This window comes from Meriones unguiculatus, chromosome 10 (genome assembly GCF_030254825.1).
Source record: "Meriones unguiculatus strain TT.TT164.6M chromosome 10, Bangor_MerUng_6.1, whole genome shotgun sequence".
NCBI lineage: Eukaryota > Metazoa > Chordata > Mammalia > Rodentia > Muridae > Meriones > Meriones unguiculatus.
Window position 1 is genome coordinate 121355919 of NC_083358.1, and position 25169 is coordinate 121381087.

A 25169-nucleotide genomic window follows, 5' to 3' on the forward strand; every position below is an offset into this window, starting at 1 on the left:
GGACAGACATCTGCAGGTACAACACCATACACATAAAATCTTTTTAATAATAATAATAATAAATTAATGTGATTAATGTGAGTTCTTTGGTGGATTATCTAAGAAACTTCTAGGTAATAATCACACAGCACTTAATATTTTAGTTCTGAAAGTCAATGTGAAGGCATTCACTGCTCTGTTGCTTCACTGTAACCAGCTGCTTCCGGCTCCTGCTGCCATGATTTCCACACTGTAAGGAGCAGCACCCCCATCCTGAGCTGGGTGGAAAATGGTGTCAGATGCTTTTTGAACACATCTCATGTGAGGCGGCCTCTCCCGGGGTTTATTTATTTGTAGGACTCACACAACTCGACCAAAAGCTATATATTCTCTGCTGTGGTTTCTTCCAGCAGAAACGCACAAAACAAAACCAACAAAAGCTAAGGCCCATAAGGCCCAGTCAGAGCTTTGGGGCATCCCCTCCCACCTGCCCCAGTACAGTACACTTAATCCCTCCTGCAGTTCCTGGAAAGTTTATCTACAGGGTCACACAGGTGTTCTTTGCTGGCATCAACCAAAATTCCAGACACCAGGAAGAAATCAGTGTTGGTGTAAAAGGCATTATTCATTCACATTTTGAAGACAGCAAGACACTCACAGCAATTCTCAGAATGCTAGGATCCTCCCTCATGTCTAAGATTCCAGAGAGCTTCTCAGGGCGTTTCTCACAGGCAGGTCTCGGGCAGGTCTCACCGTGCTGTCCTACAGAGTTGTAGGAGCCCTAAGCACACTATAGTAATTCTCCATATACCATACCCATTCAGAGCCTGGTGGCTTGCTTACTTGTCCAAACAGAACTTGAGTGATACATCTGACATTTTTAGACAGTGAATGGGGAGGAAAAAAATAAGTTTCCCAAAGAAATACGATGTGGTGGCATCAGCTGAACTAGTCTCTCAGTAGAGGCCTGAGGCCCTTCTCAGCCTTTGTAATTTTAGAAGGCCTTTAAATCTAGCCCTGCACGTATTAATGAGAGCTTAAAACTAGAGAGTGCCTACCTTTCTCAAGTGCATTTGCTCTCAGAAATGGAAATTAATAATAAGAGATTTTGTTCACAGTGCTAATGTCATTTGGCATGAAAATACCCTAGCATCTTACTTTTCCCACACTCCTCAGGAGAGACAGTTGGTAACTCTTGCTTCTCTGCCCATTTCACTGGTCTCTGACAGCTCAGGTTCCAGGATCAGCAAGGATAAATACCAATGGCCAATCTCAGAATATGGGTTAAAGTACAATATCAGCTAATTTAATACCACATCCCAAGGGATATGAAACAATTTCCTTCTTAATGATAACGGGTTGAAAATTATGGAACTGGAAACTAAGTTTGACTTTTTGAGGTTAAGTCTTTGGCTTCTTCTGTGAACCCTAAAATTGTATTTGATAAGGCTTGGGTTGGAGTGAGCAAGAAAAAGAAGGTGAAGGAAGTTTGTGATCATCACAGCAACAGCCTCCTCATCTTTCCTTGGGGGCAGCAAATGAAAAGAAGAAAATGACAACTTGCTAATTGTCCTGAACTGCTTCAGACAGGTCTGGTTTTATGCCAAGGAGCACAATTAAATTCACAGAAATACCCTTTGCAACGCAAGAGCCTCTTTCCTGGAAGCAGGGGAGGCCAAGAGAAAGAGCAGAAAAAACAATTTCTTCAAATTGTTCTTACAACACCCATTTTTTTTTCCTTATAGGCTTTGAAGAAAGGCAAAAATAATTTTGAAAAATCCAAACACATATCAATAGTGAATTGCCAGATGCCCTTTGGAGGATTTTAGCCTAGCCATTTGAGATAAGAATTGTGACTTACAATCAAGCTATCTTGATCTTTCCTTCATCTCAGGCAATTAAAAGCAAACACTATGTTTTATGTAGCTTCTCAAGAGTTTCTCAATCTTGCATGCTCATGTACCTGAAGCATTCAACAATAGTTTTATGTGATTTAAAAGGTGTCATTTTAGCTGGGTGTGGTACTACATACCTTTAATCATACATACCTTTAATCCCAGCACTCGGGAAGACAGGGAAACAGGCAGATTGTTGTGAGTTTGAGGACAGCCTGGTCTACAAAGTGAGTTCAGGACAGCCAGGTTACACAGAGAAACCCTGTCTAGAAAAACCCAATCCATCCATCCATCCATACATACATACATATACACACATACATACATAAAATAAATATGTGCTATGTGCTTATAGCTAACTCTGACAAAACAAGGCTACTTTAAGGCCACGCAAATTTGGAGCCTGATTCTATTTTGGTGTTGTCCTTTAGACCCCCTTCTGTGCTCCACATGTAGACTTTCTTCTAACAAAACAGATTAATTTCTGATGACTTCATTAGTTACTGCACGTGTGACAAGCAGGTCCATAGAGAACTGTAATACTCACTTGCCTTAAGTGTTATGAAGCCACAATAAAGCAGAGCATTGGATTTTACTAAAGATCTGTGTTTATTCTTTTTTATAATTGCCGCCATAAACAAAAGGAGTAAAGCCTGAAGCACAGAAGAAGATGAATTCAGGTCACTAGGTATTAGAGTAGGGTGTTGCAACACATGCACACAGATAAACGATTTAGACAGCCTTTGCCTTCTAGGCACTAAACAAAAGAAATTAGAAAACCAGTAGAGACAGCTGATGACACTGCAAACTAAAGCATGATGCACAGACACAGACCACACATGAACTAAAGCCAGACTAGACCCTGTCCCCAAAACTTTCCTTTAAAATATGTGTTTGAGATGCTGGCAACCCAGACATTCACTGATTCTCTTTCACAGGTCCAGCCTCCCACTGGATATCCTCCCCAAGGATAGTCTTCATTTTCTAGTGTCTGTGTAGCTCCATTCCAAATCCTCAAGTCTACTTCCCCACATGGTATCAGCAGGTGGCCACATATGTCTGCTCTTGGAAATGGCAGGCAAGAAGACTAATTGTATTTGGTGGAAGAATATGTTGTGATTAACACTGAAAAGGTGGAACCTGTAGTGCTGGTCAATGCAGCCTGGCCAGAAATAACTGTACACTGTAATCACATCACTTTCTTTATGAAAGATTAAAGATTGTTACCATTGTTACTGCTCCACCTGAAATTCTCAGGAAGAAATGTCATTTGTGGACTATCTCTAAACTACAGCCACCACCAACTGTTTCCATAAGGGGGAAATTACTTAAGTAACAGCATGTTTAAAACATATGGGAACTGGGAAGAGACCAGTGGAAGGGTTGGTGGTGAGACTAACTATAGAATCTGTGTGAACAGCACAGAAAGAGAATTCAAGTCTTCCAGTTTAAAAAGTTTGAACTACTATACTGTAGTCACAGCAAGGAGTGGTGAGGTATGCTCCTCTTTTGCACATGGTGCCTGTGTGTGAGGCACAGCATCTTCTCTATCATGGTGCCTCCAGCATGGTACCTATGTGCCTGATAAAATGACCAATTCATAAAGGCAGCCCTGGTTACAACATAAGCCATGCACATCTGGAGCCAGTCTTCCAAGTCTAACTTAGTGCCTGTGATAGGCTCCAACTCAGCATTCCCCTCTTGGGGAAACTGGTTCTTTACATGGTTTCTTAAATGTGAATGATAAGGATGCCACTCAAGCACTCAGGGTGTGTCTGCCAGTTTAAGACAGAGTATAAGAGCAGGGGGTGTACCTCAAATTGGTGGAGTACTTGACTAGAATACATAAGCCCCTTCATCACCACAAGAACAAGGGGTGGTGTCAAATATCTGTAATTGCAGTGCTTGAGAGGTAGAGGTTCAAGTGTTCCTCCATTGAGATTAGAAGCTCAAGATCAACCTCACATATGTGGCAACTTCCAGAACAGTCTGGGCTACAAAAGACCCTGTCACAAAAGAAAACCAAACAGACAAACCAGAGTATAGCACAAACAGAGATCCTTAAGTTTGTTTTTTTTTTTTTTTTTTTTTTTTTTTCCTTTCTATTCACAGGAGCTGTGAAATTTCCTGGTATGCATGAGTACAGCAGGTCTGAAAGGAAAGAGCAGAATCTGTCCACAAAAAGAGCCACTGAGCTCCTAATGCACAGTGGTAAAGAGAAATAAAGGTCTTCTGGCTCATCGTAGTACTCATCCCTGCCTCCCCCCATTTTCCTAGATGTAGCATACAGGAAACCTCGACTCTTACTTGGCATCTCTACAGTAAACCTGCCTATGGGACCCAACACTCCATTAAATTTGCATGCAATGAGTATAGAATGTTGCCTTGACTCTTCTTCCCGTAGTTTCTTCAACATATATATATATATATATCAGACATCTCTTTCTCTGCCTGTTGGTTTATGAAGGACCGTGGTGTATTAAGAATCATGAACACATGTCCCTATGTAAAGTTTCAGTAACTCTAATTATGGTGACCACAGGCCAAATTTATTTCCCAGAGAACCAATTAAAATTGGTGCTCAGCCAAAGTTTCTGGATGTGTTTGCACCCCCAGTGTACAGTTTAGTATAACCCCACATAAGTCATAAATGAGCAATTCAGTATTTCCAATCCCTCTTGCTTTTAAGAATCTAATCAAATAAAGAAGAATAAATTCTGCTTGACACATTGATAGAGATTGAGGAAGGAAATATTTCAAAGGCAACCAGGCTTTACTCAGCAGCTCAGGCTAAGCCACCTTCGTGTCTTATAAGAATACTGCCAATCAACTTTGGTCTTGCATTTGTCAAAATGTAATTAGAGTGTAGGAAAAAGTATATGAAAAGGGATGGGATTATTTATAAAAGTTTTTTAATAAATTTTCCTGGGTCAGGAGATTTGCCCAGTAGCAAGAATTTAATACACAAGCAAAACTCCTTGGGCATCTCTTGCTCTTGGGAAGGTTTTTAAAATTCTCAACCAAGGTGAACATGAGGAAATAAAAATTTTCAAAGAAATGTTAGAAATGGATTGGCAAAACCCAATTTGCTTTCCGCTATAGTGGTATTATTCCACTTCTGCATAAAGAATAATATCCGTAACATGAAGATTACACCAAGTGCCCTATTACAGGATCCAGACCCACAGGCAGTCGTCTCTGACGTGCTTCTGATTGCACTGGGAATGACACACACAATGCTATGCAAGAAGTTCAGTGTCAGCAAGGCATGCATGGCTGCTGCCAAAGGCTGAGCCTAGCCCTCAAGTCAAGAATGGAGCAGATATAGACAAAAAGAGAGAAGCGTTTGTCTACCGAATGATGCTGAGAATGTGAACTGATCATCATTTGACTTTCTCTTGATAAAAGGTTACAAACACAGATACATGAAGGACACATGACAAGGATGTGTATGTCTATACAGCATAGTATACCACTTGAGAGAACTGATATAAAATCATAATCATAGAAAACATCCACACATGAAGTCCCACATTCCCTTTTGTAACATTTTATGTTGACCTAGATCTTTGCTGCTTTTTATAGAGAAATGTCAGACCTAGCTAGATGTGCCAGTCAGGTTTTCTCTCATAAGCTGAACCTATTATGCTGAACCTATTAGGGAGCTGGGTTGAGAAGTGTTCAGCGCTGCTCTCTGCCATCAGCAAAAAGATCCCAGAGACTGATTAGTGATGTCTATCATAGTGTACAATGGAATGCATTAGTATGAATATTTCGTCTCTGCTTTAGACTTATCTGAGGTTGGAAAAGTGGTGGACTTAGTCCTGAAGAGGTAGACACGATGTAATAGTCAGGTACTCAGAAGTCTGACATTTGGGATCCACTGATCCATTCTCCCTGGGGTTGAGAACCACAGGCTGAGCCAGTCGTGATTAGCATCTCCGATGCGTCAAAGTCAGGCATTCCTTCTTGTTGCTGAGCTCTTCCGTTGCACATGCATTGCTACTAGACTTTTCAGAGACACCGTGTACAGGGAAGTTCTCCTGCAATTTCAGATCCTTCGCTGTCCTCTGGAAAGCATTGCGCTTCACCGTCACCTGAAGACTGTCTCTTCTTGATTTTGATTTGACTTTTTCTCCCACTCTCCTTCCCAGTGTCCCTTCTGCATAATATCTGTATAGAAAAATACCAGTTGCCTAAGCAGTGACATGTCTGTGGTTAGGATCCCAGACTCACGTAGTATGCAAACAGTAGAGAGAGTTTATTTTCTGCAGAACTCCAGCATGGACAAAATGGCGAAGAACTAGCTTGCAGGCCCTATTTATAGACAGTCGGTTAGGGGAATTCCAGGGATGAATAGGTCACCTTTAGCCTGAGTGGTGGGCAGCCAGCCAAAGGGTACAGGGACAACCCTAATTGGCCAGGGGCTTAGGGACTCTCCCAAGTAGCTATGTTGTAACTATGTCTGGCCCAGCCAGACTTTTTGGCTGATGCTGATTGGCTGCCCTTTCCCTTTGGGTTCTTTTTTTAGAAACCAAAACTAAAAGTGAAACTCAAGCCTAGTCAGGTAGAGTTAAGAATAAGTCAGACTGGCCTGATGGTGGGTCGGCTGGAATTAAGCCCTCTCACTATCATTGCTCATTCAACTTCAGTGGGCGGCGTTAGCCTTAGGGACCAAAGGTTTGACACTGTCCAGCCTTTTTTAAGTCTTAAATATTACCTCAAAGACTACTGAGTAATAAATAATAGTAATAAAAATACCACAATTTCTGTACCCATTCCTCCGTTGATGGACATCTGGGTTGTTTCCAGGTTCTGGCTACTACAAATAGAGCTGCTATAAACATGGTTGAGCAAGTGTCCTTTTTGTGTACTTGAACAAACTTTGGGTATATACCTAGCAGTGGTATAGCTGGGTCTGGAGGAAGCACTATCCCTATTTGTATTAGAAAGCGCCAGATAGCTTTCCAGAGTGGTTGTACCAGTTTACATTCCCACCAGCAGTGGAGGAGGGTTCCCCTTTCTCCACAACCTCTCCAGCATGTGTTATCGCTTGAGTTTTTCATCTTGGCCATTCTACTCAGCAATCAAAAAGGAGGAAATCATGAAATTTGCAGGCAAATGGTGGGATGTAGAAAAGATCATTCTGAGTGAAATATCCCAGAAGAAGAAAGACAAACATGGGATATACTCACTTATATAGACCTATAAGATATGATAAACATAATGAAATCTATACACCTAAAAAAGATAATCAATTGAGCGGACATGGGGTAAGATGATCAATCCTCGATTAGAAAGACAGATGGGATGTGCATTGAACGTATAACAGGAGTCTACTGAGCGCATCTGAAAGACTCTAACTAGCAGTGTTTTCAAAGCAAAGACTCATGACCAAACCTTTGGCAGAGTACAGGGAATCATAAGAAAGAAGGGGAGTTAGTCTGATGGGGAAAGGATAGGAGCTCCACAAGGACCAAATATATCTGGGCACAGGGTCTTTTCTGAGACTGACATTCAACCAAGGACCATGTATGGATATAACCTAGAACCTCCACTCAGATGTAGCCTGTGGTAGCTCAGTAACCAATTGGTTTCCCAAAGTGAGGGGAACAGGGACTATTTCTAACAGGAACTCAATGACTGGCTCTTTGGTCTCCCCACCCCCGAAGGGAGGAGCAGTCCTGTTAGGCCACAGAGGAGGGCTTTGTAGCCAGTCCTGAAGATACCTGATAAAACAGGATCAGATGAATGGGGAGGAGGTCCCCCCTATCAGTGGACTTGGAAAGGGGCACGGTGGAGATGAGGGAGGGAGGGAGGGACTGAGAGGGAATGAGGGATCTGGACACGGCTGGGATACAGAGTTAATAAAATGTAACTGATAAAAAAAATAAAATAAAATAATAAAAAAATAATAGTAATAGTAGGAGGGTAGGATTGTTCCTTCATAGTCATCCAGTGTTTGACATTAAGTTGTGAATTTTACCTGATTTTGCCTTGATGAGAGTTCTCACTCTCTTATTGTTGATTTGGAGAGTTTATCTTTTAGATTTGATAGAGTATTCTGAAGTGTATTTTGTCACAGCATGTGGGTAGATGATAAGTGGATAAATACACGTGGCTAGATAGAACATAGAAATAGATAACAGGTGGATAATAGATAGATGATAGATGCATAAATATGGATAGATGATAGGTAGATAAGATGCTAGATAGTAGACAGGTGATAGAAGACAGATCTGTGAGAGGTAAGATACAGATAAATACCATATTAATGTTTTTCAACTGATTGTGTTATCACTTACAGTGGACACATTTCAACATGTTTATCCTCAAACAGTATAATATTAAGTCCATATGTGACACAGAGACTGCCATGTTGGCATCCCTCCTTCACAGCCAATTCTCTACAGTTCTGCTTTGGCACGCATCAGGCCTGCTGAAAATACAGAAGCAATTACTACGGAATTCCTTTTCTAGCCATGATGCAACTCCCTGCCTTTGGTCTGTGTTCAGTTTTAGTCTTTCATTTTTTTTCTGGAAACTTCAGGCTTTGTGACACACACCCTACAAACACAGATACTAAGTAAGCATTCTAAATTTGCTGACTTCATTCTTCTATGTCCAAGTAAAGTACAGTAAAGTACCACAGTCAACAAAGTCACCCCACTCTTGCCAATTCTAATTGCTGTGATTCCCTGGTATTGGTAAAACTCTTTGCAAGGAACACTCATTTTATTTGGGATATTTACAAATGGATCGCCTTAGCTCTCCACATATTTAAATATTCATGATCAAGCAGTCTTTTGAGCTGTAAATTTTGTTCTTCAGTGTTAAAATATAAAATCTATGAAAGCCAAGCAGAAAATTCCAAGACTGAAAGAAAAGGCTTAGTTTCTTCTCAACATGGATAGATTGTATCAGATCTTCTGAAGACAAATAAATTAATTAAATGCCCCATGTGCAGATAAAGCAGTAACTTTCCCAAAGAGTGGGCATAAGGCCTGATTTTTCTTTTTCTGATATAAATGATTTATTTGTTTTCATTTCTTTTGCATGATTTCAAATACTCCAAAAATTCTTTCCATTGAATTTTATTGTTTCTGATGAATTCCTCAAAAAAAAAAAACAACAACTAAGGTCTAAAGGTTTGGTTTCAGACATTTTTTTTAAATTATTATTCATAGCTAATTTAAAGAATACTGTCTAAAGGTTTAAAGGAAACAAGCTGATCCTGACTCTGCTTTGTTATTAATGTACAAGACAGTAACTTATTTAGAAATGAAAAATTCCGAAAGCTGTGTTTACTATTAATAATGAATTCCTGGAATTTTAGTTTTTCTGTCCACAGCCCTTTGGTGAATCCTTTTTTACAGGATAGTTTTGCAACATTTAGGGCTACATCAATAGACATTGTCTGATCTAATTGTCATCATGACAGCTCCTCTGATAAGAAAGTTGGTATCCATTGTTGGAATTCATATATTGTGTGATTTAATCTATAAGCAAAGGTTGAAAACTAGAGGGCAAATTATTTTTGAAGTTGTCTGTGCTCCAAGAGGAAACAAGTACAGTAATTTAGTCTGAGACACAGCCCTTAAAGCGTCTTGTTTGGCATGTAATCTGTTAAAATTTTTCTTTGGTGATCATCAAATGCCGCAGTGAGCCACTGAAAAACTTTTCAGTGCAGTATCCTCTTAGCACTCCAGAGTTCTGTGGTCCCTGCATTCAGTGCACATTCACTTGTAGAAACATCTTTCTGCATATTAATTAACGTATGATAATACATGAAGGTGGTATCAGAAAGATGATGGAAAAGGAAGCCCTAAGCCTTCTTTGCACCATAGAGATGCTGATTTCATGGAGATGAATTTCCTTTATGAAATCTCCCCACAACCAAAAAGAGACTCCTCTATTCCACGCAGGCCTAAAACCAATATCAGCAGAGCAAGTAATTCCTTCTAGTTGTGGAATAAGTAAAAGAGTAACAACTCTACACTGTGCACAACGCACAGCCTTAAGGTTTAAAGACACACATAGAAATGCTGCCTTCCATGCAAAAAAAGGAAACAAAAGAGGAATATAATTGCATCAAGGAAGTAAACTTCAGAGGACTGGAAAGGCGGCTCAGATGTTAAGAGCACTTGCTGCCTAATCATGGAATCAGAGGTCAGAGCCCGGCACCCACAGAACAAACTACAAATGCCCCACATACCTGTAACTCCAACCTTGTGGGATCTAACATCCTTTTATTTTTCCTGTTCTAAGGTTTATGCACCTGCATACACATGTACAAACACTGAAACATAAATAAAACACACAAAATAAAATAAATTTCACATTGAAAAAGGGAAAAAGTCCAGGAAGCTTCAAAACTATGGTAAACTGCAAAAAGCTAGGAGCAGGCAAGGTGGTCCTCTGGAGGGGGGTGCACACCAATTGATTGTCCAAATGGTCAGCCCTAAAAATGTACACACAAATAATCTTATACATACTCAGCCGGTTATATTTAGGAGTGAAAGTGGAGATGTGTTGTACATACATGTATATAATTGGAAATATTACAGATAAATTTTTAAAGAGTATATCTTATTTCATTAATTTAAAAGATTTATTTTAATTTATATGTATGTATGTTTGTCTGTGTGTGCACATGCCACTGTGTGCAGTATCTACAGAGGCCAGAAGAAGGCATCATATCTCTGGTAACTGGCATTATTAGCCATTATGAGCCATTAAATGTGGGCGCTGGGAACCTAACTCAGGTCTTCTGCAAAAACAGTAAGTATTCTTAACTGCTGAGCTATCTGTCCAACCCTCATTAATATTCTTTTTAAATAAACAACAACAAAAATGTGATCTTTTACAAGCCCTCATGCCAAACCAGGCTATTCTTTTTTATAAGACTGGATCTTCCTGCACACAGTCTTTGGAGTCTTTCTGCTTTCGTGGAAAACAAACTGTCAACTGCGCCTTCATTTTCTTCTGTTGCTTTTGTGATTTTTTTTCTTTGAAAAAATAATAGAAACTGGCACCTAAAATCTAGAAGGTTTGAAAGTATTGAATTAGCTACTTTGCATAGATGAGACACTCAACACAATTAATTTATGTAAAGATTTGGTGTCACTATTAAAAGCTTTAAGTGGGATCTTGCCTCTGACCTCTGTGATCCAGGTATGCATATCTTTTCACCAGTATTTCCTACACATTTATAGATCTCTAGACAGAGCCTATGTACAGAACTCATGTGTGTATTTATTCACACAAGAGTATTTATATTCAATACAGTTTTGCAACATTCTATTTTCACTTAAGACTACATCATGCCCATTATATCTAAGCACAAAGAAATATACAATGGTGCTCTTGAGACCATCAATGAAGGGCTTTACACTTTAAACAAAAACAAGCTATGTCTATACACGACTTATGAAATGAATTCATGAAACAATAAATCCCATATTTTCCTTTTGGTAACTGTTTTACCACATCCAAAATACTTAAATGTGTAATCACAGCTTCTTTGTGTGTATATTTATCTCTACCTCATAACTTATTTTACAAAAATATTAATTAGCCAATAGGAGAAAACATTTAAAATCCTTGATGCTTGCTTGATTCTCATTATTGTCTATATCACTTATCTAACTCCTATAAACATATTCAGACTATTGTAATATCTTGAACTTACACACTTTCATATGATGCTATCCATATATATGCAAGAATGGCAACAGGAAATTTTCTGAAAGTAGAACTTCTAGGTCAAAAAGAACACATTTTATATATTCATATATATTGCCAATATATTCTTTATTGAGATTACAACAATTTCCCTACTATCTCTAATATGAAAGTGCTTCTTTCCTTTGACTATTGCCAAAATGATAGTTAAAAATGATGCTACACGGGCTGGGCTGGCTCTTTGATCGGCTCCCCCCTGAGGGGGAGAGCAGCCTTACCAGACCACAGAGGAAGACAATGCAGCAGTCCTGATGCGACCTGAGAGACTAGGGTCAGAGGGAAGGGGAAAGGACCTCCCCTATCAGTGGACTTGGGGAGGGGCATTGGAGGAGAAGTGAGAGGGAGAGGAGAATTGGGAGAGGATGAGGGAAGGGGCTACAGCTGGGATACAAAATGAATAAATTGTAACTAATAATAAATAAATAATTTTTTAAAATGATGCTGCACTATAGTTCTGATTCAATTATCTTTTTATGTTAAGCATATTCCCAATATCTAAGAATCATTTTAGACCCCTTCCTTTCTGCTCTCCTTTCTGTTTTTGTTGTTTGTTTTATTAAGAAAGTCTTTCCTATGTCAGAATTATTTTTACAAACAGCACAGAAAGGCACCAGTCTCCTGGAGACAGCAGCCAACATCCACATCAATAATTTCTGTCTAACACTGCCCTTTCTTCAGTGCCAGGGCTCTGCTGGGAACCTGCATGAGAGCTTGAACTGAAGTTTGAGCTGTAATCTGGGTCTGGGCCTTGATTAAACCTTGGCTTTGGCCATGGATAGCATAACTTTAGGGCCTCAGTAGTGTGGTCACAGGCATGTCCTTGTAGACAGCTCCATCTATCCTATGGCTGGCATTCCTTGAGATCCTGAGCTATACTTCCTCCAGCCTCTCTAGGCCTTGTGGTTTTCCAGCTCTACTTGACTTCAGGGCACTTTGGACCTGCATCTTCTCAGGATTCCCTATGCTCCTTTTAAAATGGGTGTTCCCCATAAACATGCTATCTGTGTCCTTGAGGAGCACATGACTTTGCAAAATGGGTGTCTTGCTGTCAGCTCTGTGCTGTTTGCAGATTCTGGGTGATGTAAATCTTGAACTTGCTAACATTTGCACATTAGCCTATGGCTCCCACAGCACCTGAAATCAGCAAAGCCACTTTCTCACTTACTTACTTTTAAAGCTTAATCCATGCTATATTCTACCATCATTATTTCATTCCGTCATTATCTTTCACATGTTTTTGAAGTGTGGGAGCCAGTTCAGGACTTCGCACTGACATGTCTTTCTGTTGACATCACATCATTTTGGCAATACTTGGAGACTGCTCTCTGGAGTCGCCAGTGACCCAAGACTGCCTTGGTTGAGTTGTGAGGCAGACCGGGGGCACTTGCGCAACATGTCCATCCTTCCTTTTCTTGCCAGACCTCTAGGTCCTATCCCTGTCTCCTCAGAATCATCTGATGCTGTAGTTCTTCAAGGTGCACACACGAGCTCTGCACCAGTCAAGCTTAGCATGGAATTTATCATTCAACCAGGATTGTTTTCAGAGTAAAAGAGGCCCTTTCGGAAGAATTCTATGCAACAGTTGTGAACAAGCTTTACCTAAGGAAACCAGAATATGCTTATTGGAGTCAAGTCCTGTCACCATGTCTTTCAATTATGCTCTTCGTTCTCAACGTATCATAGCTTTCCTATGGCCACGATTCATGCTTTTCCCATTCTCTTCCTGGCTTGTTGAGCTTCTACTAGGATGAATTCAGTAGTAGAAAGTGTTCATTCCCTTACTATGCTTCCTTACTATACTTGAAACCAAACTGTAATTGCTAGGACAGTTCTGGTTTACTCTGATGCAGTTAGGAGTATCAGATAGGATAGCTAAGCTGCAACAGCAGCCAACAGATAGCCTGATATGGGATATTTGAACTGGATTCTTAACCTGGCATCTGGAGACAGATCATTGAGGCAGCATTGAAAGCTCAAACTGACCACATCCTTGCAACAGAACATGTTGATAATTTTAATAGTAAGTCATCCGAAGACTCTTCCTTGCTCTTGTGATTTTCCATCTATGCAAAGCACTATTGTTATTTTATTTACTTATCTTTGCAAACAGAACCTGAACCTCTACCCAAGGATTGATACACTCCTGGAAGCAAATGATAGCAGGAGTGAGACCTCTGACATGAAATGGTGTAGACATGAAGCTCTTCTCACAGGGAGCTAGCTAGCTGTCTGCCTCGCAGACCTGTGGGCCATACAGCTGCTGGTGATTTTCATCAATGCTGGATTTCAGCTGCATCTCTCATCCTCTGCTTCATCTCTTTCCACATTCAAATGTAAGCCTGGCTTACAGGGATAACCCTGAGTTCTTTGTGTGACTGATAAAATGGATTTCTGTCTTGTGTAAGGATGCAGGCTGAAATGCATGATGTAAAGGCTTATGAAACAAGAGTTCAGGAGTTTGAAAGTGATTCAATCCTTTCAGTCTATAAAAACATGTTTTATGTGGGGGAAATGTTGGGCCTCTTGCTACAAGCTATTTTCTCATCTTAATAAAACCCTCCACAGGGGCCCACCTAAAGGAAGTATAGGTGACCCAATTGTCCAGAGGAACTCGTTTCAAGTGTAAAGATGATTGTCGCAAGATACAATTATGTTCCCTTATACTTTGTTGTGAATTAAATTTTGTATTTGCTCACCTGAAATTAGAATGTCCTATGCACTAAGCACATGGGTTGTTAGCTGAGCAAGGAAAGCTTTAGAAGCTGAAAAGCTGAGCATTTATTTGAAGAGGCATACAGCAGATACATGCAGCTTTGGAAAATGGAATTGATGTTGAAAAGATTCAGGACAGAAATAAAATGTTGGATATTGAATGTAAATAGAAACGTGAGGTGATTGGAAGTAAATCAGAAGCAGATGAAAAAAATTCATGTAAATAAAACAAGTTTAAGTGGGGGGCACTCTCCTTTCTGGGGGGACTACTGTGTATTTTCTAAAAGTAGACAGCTAAAATTTGTCATGTGAGACTGAGTATGGTCAGAATTTCTGAATTCTGTTTTCTAAGCTCTCTAACCAAGCCAGATCTCATTAATATCCAACCTAATGATTTAGCAGTGAAGTGGGCCCTCGGCTGTCTCCTTGACTCAGATCCCTCTTTTCTCCTTCATACTTGCACAAGATCATGGATCTTGCACAAGATCACTCACACAGGCCCACTGTTTTTTTGTTTTTTTCCTCTCATTTGTAGTCTTTTCCATGCAGTATTTCCTTCAGTGATCAACCCAAGTTTGGTACAAAAGTCTACAATGATTCTTTAGTTTCAATAAATAATATTAAGTCATTTATGATTTAGTTCTGAACTAAAGCCAGAAACATGTATTCTTTCATTAAATATTCATTTTTAAAAGTTCCAAATGTGTAATTCTCAAAAAAAGCTGGTAATGTGTATGAAACATTGTTACATTGTTCTTAACATTTTATTGATGGGACTCTGAAAAAGACACAAAGAAAGTTACACAGGTAGTCATGGGGAGAAAGAGACACAAATGCTGAGATTTGATTTTGATGTTTCCAGATTTCAGATTTAAAACACACTCTTTTGTCTGCTAGATCATTGAAGCAAATCTAGAACACCCTCATTATTTTGGAGGCACATGTTCCCATCAAAGACACCAGGGATTTTCCCGCTGAATCTGGGTAGGAAGACAGAATTGCTTATGGAAAAATTCTCTCTTGAACATCTGGACCATCCAGAAATGGTATGCACATGATTTCACTCTAAGATATCATCATCAAAATGTAGTTGATTGTGTGATGAGAATATGTGATGGTTAGTGTTGCTTGTCAGCTTCACAAAATATAGAATCACTTGGAAGATGAGTTTCTGGGTAGACCTATGAGGAAATGTCTTGCTTATGTTGATTTATGTGGGAAGATCCACATTAATTGTGGGTAGGACCCAGTCCTGTGCAGAGGATCCTATGCTATATAAGATGGATAGCACAAGCTGAGCACTAACATGCATACATATTCATCCCTTTCTGTTCCATGATTGTAACTATAATCTGTCAAGATGATTCATGCTCATGCTATCTTAACTTCCCTGCCACAATGGATTGTACCTTGAACTATTACCTAAAGTAAACCTTTTCACCCTTAAATTATGTCAGTCCATCTTTTACCACAGCCACAAGAAGAGAAACTAAGACAGGATGTTTCACAGATGAAGAGATAAATGTAAATATATACATCTATATAGACTCAGGCTGGGCAATAAGTGATTTTAGGATCTCTACATTTCAAATAGTGGGCTGGTCTTTCATGGTTCTTGCAAGTTACCTGTTTGGTGGCATTGTATTTTCATATCTGGAGACTTTAGCATGCTAAAAAAATGCTTGTGCTAATGATGTTAATGGCAGAGACCTTGGATTCTACACTGTATTGACAGGACTTCTAGAGGAGGTAGGGGCTGGGTCACTAAGATTGGCATCGAAGATACTCCACCCTGGAATTCAAGGCTCCATACATCATATGCTACCATCACAGGTCATACCTGGGATAACTACGTGCCACCTGGGTAAGCAATCAGCAGATAGCACTTTCTTATCTCTTCTGAACCCTGCCTTATATTCCTGGCTTCACTGGCTTCTTTCATTGCAGTGACTCTAGCCAGGACCGTGGCAGTCTTTCAAAGTTACATGAGTCATCCCAGCAAAGAACTGAACCAGGGGATGTCATAAAGATCCCCAAAACAATAGCCTCTGTGCCACGTTTCAGGTTACTGAGAAATCTGAAAGAGTATTCCTATCACCTAACATATTGAAGATGGCTGTGCAAAATAGCTCCAGTAATCGGGTTGGTATTGATACTTGGCAGTTTTCACCTTACTTTCTTTAACGTCTCTCAGTACTTTATAAAGACAGGTTTTCCTTAGATTTTAGATAATAGATATTTATTGGTGATTAAAAAGTTGCCTCAAAATTTATTCAAATAGAGGATCCAAGATGGTAGCAACCAGTGTGCACTGTATGAGAGGCAGAGGATCTGAAACTCTGAAATTGATGAGTGGAGAGGCAGCTAAAGCCAGAACATCGACATTGAGGCTCCTGGGGCGAAAGGGGACAGCACATGAGCTGAGACCATTTAAAACCAGGTCATCCGCAGACTTCTCTGGGGATGGAGAATGGCAAACATTCGATCCCCCTGCACTTCCCCTTGCCCGGTCTCCCTCCTACTCGGTGATGGGAGTGCACAGTGCCCTAGAGTAGAACTCCCTGCCTGCTGACTGAGCCATCAGAGGAGGGGCTACTAGTTTCTCAGAGGCAGCTGACAGCTGTATCAGCCTTCAGGTCCTGGGTCCATGAGCAGCTATATAGGCCCGCAGGGCCTCCCAGCTAGCAACTGTACTGGCTTCCCAGTCCCTCAGTATCAGGCAGCCTGCAGCATGGGCCACACAGGTCCACCAGGTCCACCAGGCCCGCCAGGCCACCCAGGTCCGTAGACCACTGTACAGGCTCCCCAGGACTCTCTAGCAGGCATCGGTACTGCTCTCCCAGTTCTGCTGCTGTGGCAGGACTCCCAGTGGCCTGCTATACCAGCCTCCAAGTTCTGCGACTATAGCACCACTGATCTGACAGAGCTCCTAGACCTGCACTTGCCCAAGTAGGACCAAATCTGACAGTAGAGAACAGGGTGAACCCCTGTGATTTCCAATTAGACCTGATGGTGGGAATGTAAAATGGTACAACCACTCTGGAAATCAATCTGGCGCTTTCTAAGGCACCATCAGTGGAGCAACAGTGGAGGAGGGTTCCCCTTTCTCCACAACCTCTCCAGTAAGTGTTGTCACTTGAGTTTTTCATCTTAGCCATTCTGATGGGTGTAAGGTGAAATCTCAGGGTCGTTTTGATTTGCATTTCCCTAATGGCTAATGAGGTTGAGCATTTTTTTAAGTGTTTCTCTGCCATTCGATATTCCTCTGTCGAGAATTCTCTGTTTAGCTCTGTTCCCCATTTTTTAATTGGATTAGTTGATTTGCTGCTTTTCAGCTTCTTTAGTTCTTTGTATATACTGGATATTAGTCCTCTGTCAGATAAAGGGTTAGTGAAGATTCTTTCCCAATCTGTAGGCAGTCGTTTTGTTTTGATGATGGTGTCCTTTGCTTTACAGAAGCTTTTCAGTTTCATGAGGTCCCATTTATTGATTGCTGCTCTTAGAGCCTGTGCTGTTGGTGTTCTGTTCAGGAAGTTGTCTCCTGTGCCAATGAGTTCTAGGCTGTTCCCCACTTTTTCTTCTAACAGATTTAGAGTATCTGGTTTTATGTTGAGGTCTTTGATCCACTTGGACTTTAGTTTTGTGCAGGGTGATGAATATGGATCTATTTTCATTTTTCTGCATGTAGACATCCAGTTGGACCAGCACCATTTGTTGAAGATGCTGTCTTTTTTCCTTTGAATGGCACTTTCTAAGACAATTAGAATAGTGCTTCCTCAAGAACCAGCTATACCACTGCTAGGTATATACCCAAAGTTTGCTCAAGTACACAAAAGGGATACTTGCTCAACCATGTTCATAGCAGCTTTATTTGTAATAGCTAGAACCTGGAAACAACCCAGATGTCCATCAACGGAGGAATGGGTACAGAAATGTGGTATTTTTACACAATGGAATACTACTCAGCAATCAAAAAGGAGGAAATCATGAAATTTGCAGGCAAATGTAGGATCTAGAAAAGAGCATTCTGAGTGAAATATTCCAGAAAGAGAAAGACAAACACGGTATATACTCACTTATATAGACCTATAAGATATGATAAACATAATGAAATCTCTACACCTAAAAAAGATAATCAAGAGAGAGGACATGGGGTAAGATGATCAATCCTCGTTTAGAAAGAGAGATGGGATGTGCATTGAACGTATGACAGGAGTCTACTGAGCGCATCTGAAAGACTCTAACTAGCAGTGTTTTCAAAGCAGATACAAAGACTCACGACCAAACCTTCGGCAGAATACAGGGAATCATATGAAAGAAGGGGAGTTAGTCTGATGGGGAAAGGATAGGAGCTCCACAAGGACCAAATATATCTGAGCACAGGGTCTTTTCTGAGACTGACATTCAACCAAGGACCATGTATGGATATAACCTAGAACCTCTGCTCAGATGTAGCCTGTGGTAGCTCAGTAACCAATTGGTTTCCCATAGTGAGGGGAACAAGGACTATTTCTAACAGGAACTCAATGGCTGGCTCTTTGACCTCCCCACCCCCCAAGGGAGGAGCAGTCCTGTTAGGACACAGAGGAGGGCTTTGCAGCCAGTCCTGAAGATACCTGATAAAACAGGATCAGATGAATGGGGAGGAGGTTCCCCCATCAGTGGACTTGGAAAGGGGCACGGTGGAGATGAGGGAGGGAGGGTGGAAGGGAGGGTAGGATTGGGAGGGAATGAGGGAGCGGGACACGGCTGGGATACAGAGTGATACATTAATAAAATGTAACTGATAAGAAAAAAATAAAATTAAAAAAAGGAAAAAAAAAAGAAAGAGATGTCTAGAAACATACAGAACACCAAATAGACAAAACCAGAAAATAAACACCTCATGTCATATCATAGTCAAAACACTAAATCTACAGAACAAAGAAAAGATACTAAAAGCAGCAAGGAGAAAAGACCAAATATAATATAAAGGTAGACCAATAAAATCACACCAGGCTTTTCTATAGAAACCATGAAAGCCAGAAGGGCCTGGGAAGATAGTATACAGACTTTAAAGGACCACAGATGCCAACTCAGACTACTATACCCAGCAAAGTGTTCATTCGACATAGATAGAGGAAAAAAAATATTCCATGACAAAACTAAATTTAGACAATATCTACACAGCAACCCAGGACTACAGAAGATACTAGAAGGAAAACTCCAATCCAGTGAAGACAACTAAACCCAAGAAAACAGAGGATATGGACAACTTCACAACAAAAATAAAAGAAAACAATCAATGAATCACAGCAACACCACCAACTCCACAATAAAAGGAACTAAAATTAATTGGTCACTATTATGTATCAAAATCATTGGACTCAACTGTCCAAAAAATAAAAATAAAATAAAAAGATAAAGACTAACAGAATGGTTGCAGAAACAGGATCCAACATTCTGCTGCATCCAAGAAAAATAGCTCTGCAACAAAGACAAACACTACCTCAGAGTAAAAGGCTGGTAAAATTTTTTTCAAGCAAATGGACCCAGAAAACAAGCTGGGGTAGGTATCCTAATACTAATAATAAAATAGACTTTCAACCAAAATTAATCAAAAAAGATGAGGAGGGGCATTTTATTCTGATAAAAGAAAAAATCCACCAGGAGGACATCACAATTCTGAACATATATCCCCCAAATACAAGAGCATTTTCATTTGTAAATGAAACATTATTAAAGCTGAAATCACACATTGATCCCAACATCTTAATAGTGGGAGACTTTGACCCTCTAACAAAGAGGCAGATCATCTAAACAGAAGATAAATAGGGAAATAATGCCACTTACAGAGGTCATAAATCAAATGGACCTAATAGCTGTCTACAAAACTTTTCACCCAAATTCAAGAGTATACCTTCTTTACAGCACCTCATGGAACCTTCTCCAAAATAGATCATATAGTTGGTCACAAAGCAAGCCTCAACAGATACAAGAAGATTGAAATAATCCTTTGTATCCTATCTGACCACCATGGACTAAAGCTTGACCTCAACAACAACTGAAATAGCAAAAATCCTACACACACATGGAAACTGAACAACTCCCTACTCAAAGACAGCTGGGTTAAGGAAGAAATAAAGAAAGAAATTAAAGACTTCCAGGAATTCAATGAAAATGAAGGCACAACATACCCAAACTTATGGGACACAATGAAAGCAATGCTAAGAGGAAAATTCATAGCATTAAGTGCCTTCAAGAAGAAATTCAAAACATCTCATTCGAGCAACTTAATGGTCCACCTGAAAGCCCTAGGGAAAAAAAAAGAAAGAAAGAAAGAAACAGACACACCAAGAGGAGTAGACAGCTGGAAGTATTCAAGCTCGGGGCTGAAATGAATAAATTAGAAACAAACAAAAAAACAAACATCAGCAATAAAAAACAATTCAAAGAATCAATGAAACAAAGAGCTGGCTCTTTGAAAAAATCAACAAGATAGACAAACCCTTAGCCAGACTAAATAAAAGGCAGAGAGAAACTATCCAAATCAGCAAAATTAGAAACGAAAAGGGGGACATAACAACAGACACTGTGGAAATCCAAACACTCATTAGGTCTTACTACAAAAGCCTTTATGTCACAAAATTTGAAAATCTAAAGGAAATGGACAATTTTCTTGATAGATTCCATTCACCAAAATTAAATCAAAATCAAGTAAATAGATTAAATAGTCCTATATCCCCCAAGGAAATAGAAGCAGTCATCGAAAGTCTCCTTTCCAGAAAAAGCACATGGCCAGATGGTTTCAGCCCAGAATTCTACCAGACCTTCAAAGAAGAGCTAACACCAATTCTTTTCAAATCATTCCACAAAATAGAAACAAATGGAACATTACCAAACTCACTCTATAATGCCACAGTCACCTTGATACCTAAACTATATAAAGACCAAACAAAAAAAGAGAACTACAGACCTATCCATCTTATGAACATTGATGCAAAGTACTCAATTAAATACTTGCAAACCGAATCCAAGAACACATAAATGGTATCATCCACCATGACCAAGTAGGCTTCAACCCAGGCATTCAGGGATAGTTCACTATACAGAAATCCATCAATGTAATCCACCATATAAACAAACTGAAGGAGAAAAACAACATGATCATCTCCTTAGATGCCAAAAAAGCATTTGACAAAATCCAACACCCATTCATGTTTAAAGTCTTGGAGAGATCAGGGATACAAAGCACATACCTAAATATAGTAAAGACAATATACAGCAAGCCTATAGCCAACATCAAACTAAATGAGAGAATCATAAATCAATCCCACTGAAATCAGGGACAAGGCAAGGCTGCCCACTCTCTCTGTATCTCTTCAACATAGTACTTGAAGTCCTACCTAGAGCAATGAGAAAACTAAAGGAGATCAAGGTGATACAAATTGGAAAGGAAGAAGTCAAAGTATCACTATTCACAGATGGTATGATAGTATACATGAGTGACCCCAAATATTCAACCAGAGAACTTCTTCAGCTGATAAACATCTTCAGCAAAGTAGCTGAATACAAAATTAACTAAAAAAAAAAAATCAGAAGCCCTCCTGTATACCAAAGACAAAAGGGCCAAGAAAGAAATTAAGGAAAAAATACCCTTTACAATAGCCACTGATAACAGAAAGTACCTTGGTGTGACTCTAACCAAACAAGTGAAAGACCTGTTTGATAAAAACTTCAGATTCTGAAGAAAGAAATTGAAGAAGATATCAGAAGATGGAAAGATCTCCCGTGCTCATGGATTGGTAGGATTAACAGAGTGAAAATGGCCATCCTGCCAAAAGCAATCTACAGATGCAATGCAATTCCACTCAAAATAACAACACAATTTTTTTTACAGACCTTGAAAGAATAAGTCTCAACTTCATACGGAAAATACAAAACAACAACAACAACAAAACAGAATTACCAAAATGATCCTGTACAGCAACAGATCTTCTGGACGTATCTCCATCCCTGATCAAGTTGTTCTACAGAGCAATAGCAATAAAAACTGCATGGTATTGGCATGGAAACAGAATGGTGGATCAATGGAACTGAATAAAAGACCCAGAAATAATTCCACACACCTATAGATACTTGCTCTTTGACAAAGAAGCCAAAACCATACAATGGCAAAAAGACAGCATCCTCAACAAATGGTGCTGGTCTAAGTGGATTTCTACATGCATAAAAATACATATAGACCCATACTTATAACCCTGCACAAAACTAAAGTCCAGGTAGATCAAAGAGCTCAACATAAAACCAGATACTCTAAATCTGTTAGAAGAAAAAGTGGGGAAGAGCCTAGAACTCATTGGAACAAGAGACAACTTCCTGAACAGAACACCAACAGCACAGGCTCTAAGAGCAACAATCAATAAATGGGACCTCATGAAACTGAAAAGCTTCTATAAGGACACTGTCGTCCGAACAAAATGACAGCCTACAGACTAGGAAAGGATCTTCACCAACCCTATATCTGACAGAAGGCTAATATCCAGAATATATAAAGAACCCAAGAAGTTAAAAAGCATCAAATCACTAATCCAATTTAAAAATGGGGTATGGAGCTAAACAGATAATTCTCTGTAGGGGAATATAGAATGACAGGGAAACATTTGAAGAAATTCTCATCATCCTTATCCATCAGGCAGAAACAAATCAAGAAGACCCTGAGATTTCACCTTACACCCATTAGAATAGCTAAGATCAAAAACTCAAGTGACAATATATGCTGGAGAGAATGTGGAGAAAGTGGAACCCTCCTCCATTGCTGGTGGAAATATAAACTTGTACAACCACTCTGGAAATAAAAATTAGGAATAGTACTTCCTCAAGATCCAGCTATACCACTCCTAGGCATATATCCAATATATGCTCAAGTACAGAACAAGAACATTTGTTCATCCATGTTCATAGCAGCTTTATATGTAATAGCCAGAATCTGGAAACAACCCAGTTTTCCCTCTACAGAGGAATGGATACAGAAATTGTGATACATTTACACAATGGAATACTACTCAGCAATTAAAAACAAGCAAATTATTAAATTTGCAGGCAAATGATGGGGTCTAGAAAAGATCATCCTGAGTGAGGTATCCTAGAGGCAGAAATACACACACTATATACTCACTTATAAGTGGATACTAGACCTATAATATAAGATATACATACTAAAATCTGTACACCTAAAGAAGCTAAGCAAGAAGGAGCACCCTGGGTAAGATGATCAATCCCCACTCAAAAAGAAAAATGGGATGGACATTGGAAGAGCGATAAAACAGGAAACAGGACAGGAGCCTACCACAGAGGGCCTCTGAAAGAGTCTACCTAGCAGTGTATCAAAGCAGATGCTGAAACTCATAACCAAACTTTGGGTATAGTGCAGGGAATCCTGTGAAAGAAGGGAGAGATCATAAGACCTGGAGAGTGCAGGACCTCCACAAGGAGAGCAACAGAACCAAAATATCTGGGCACAGGGGTCTTTTCTGAGACTGATACTCCAACCAAGGACCATTCATGGATATAACCTAGAACCCCTGCACAGATGCAGCCCATGGCTGCTCATTATCCAAGGAGGTGGGTTCCCTAGTAATGGGAACAGGGACTGTCTCTGACATGAACTCAGTGACTGGCTCTTTGGCCACCCCCTCAAGGGGGTAGCAGTCTTGCCAGGCCACAGAGGAGGACAATGCAGCCAGTCTTGATGAGACCTGATAAGCTAGGGTCAGATGGAAGGTGATGAGGACCTCCCCTATCACTGGAAATGGGAGGAGATTAAGGAGGGAGGGTGGGATTTGGAGGGCATGACGGAGGGGCTACATCTGGGATGCAAAGTGAATAAACTGTAATTAATACAAAAATAAAATTAAATTCAAGAATTTTCAAATAAATCTCATAAGACAGTTTCTGAACATGGATTTTAGCAGTCTTAGCCATGTGACCTTGGCTCCTGTTCTCAAATGAGATCCACTCATCTCTCCCTACTGCATCATGTGTTTTCTGACTGGAATCTGAGATTTTTCTAATCGGATGTTTGCCTCCATAGCTATTGGATCCCCTCAGTGTCCTACCGTCTGTTGTCTGGAAGGCTTTAAATCCTCCCCATAAGGATTTCTGAGTGACCTCACCTGAATGCAAGTGGCTTTCCTCAAAGCAAATAGTGAGAGGTCAAGAGATGAATGAAAGTATTAGCCAAGCTAGCTTCTCATCTTTATGGCCCTCATCTGTCCCTTATATATTCATGTTCTTTGTTTGGAGTTTCTGAGACATTGTCATCTATCTAAATAATAAACCACAATTGCTTCTTAGTTGGAAGTATTTTTTTCTTGGCTTCTCGTCTCTCATTTTGTCAAAAACATATAATAATTTTATTATTTCTCTCAGTGATGACTATTTGCTCCTACAAGAAAGTGTGCCTTGTACCCATATTTCTGTGCCATTTGCTTATACTCTAAACTTTTCCGAAGTGCCAAGCAGACTTAGGCAGCAGCAAGAATGTTGCACACATCAATCTGTTAATAGAAAGGATGACGAACAAGAACAGATCTGCCTAAGATGGCACATACATGACCCACCAGAGTGATTATAGAATGTCATTGGTCCTCTGGTCAGAACACTGATTTTTTTTTCATTTCATTTATTTATTTATTTATTTATTATTAGTTGCATTTTATTAACTTTGTATCCCAGCTGTATCCCGCTCCCTCATTCCCTCCCAATCCCACCCTCCCTGGTTCATCTCCTCCCTTCCCCTTTCCAAGTCCACTGATAGGGGAGGATCTCCTCCCCTTTCATCTGACCCTTTTATCAGGT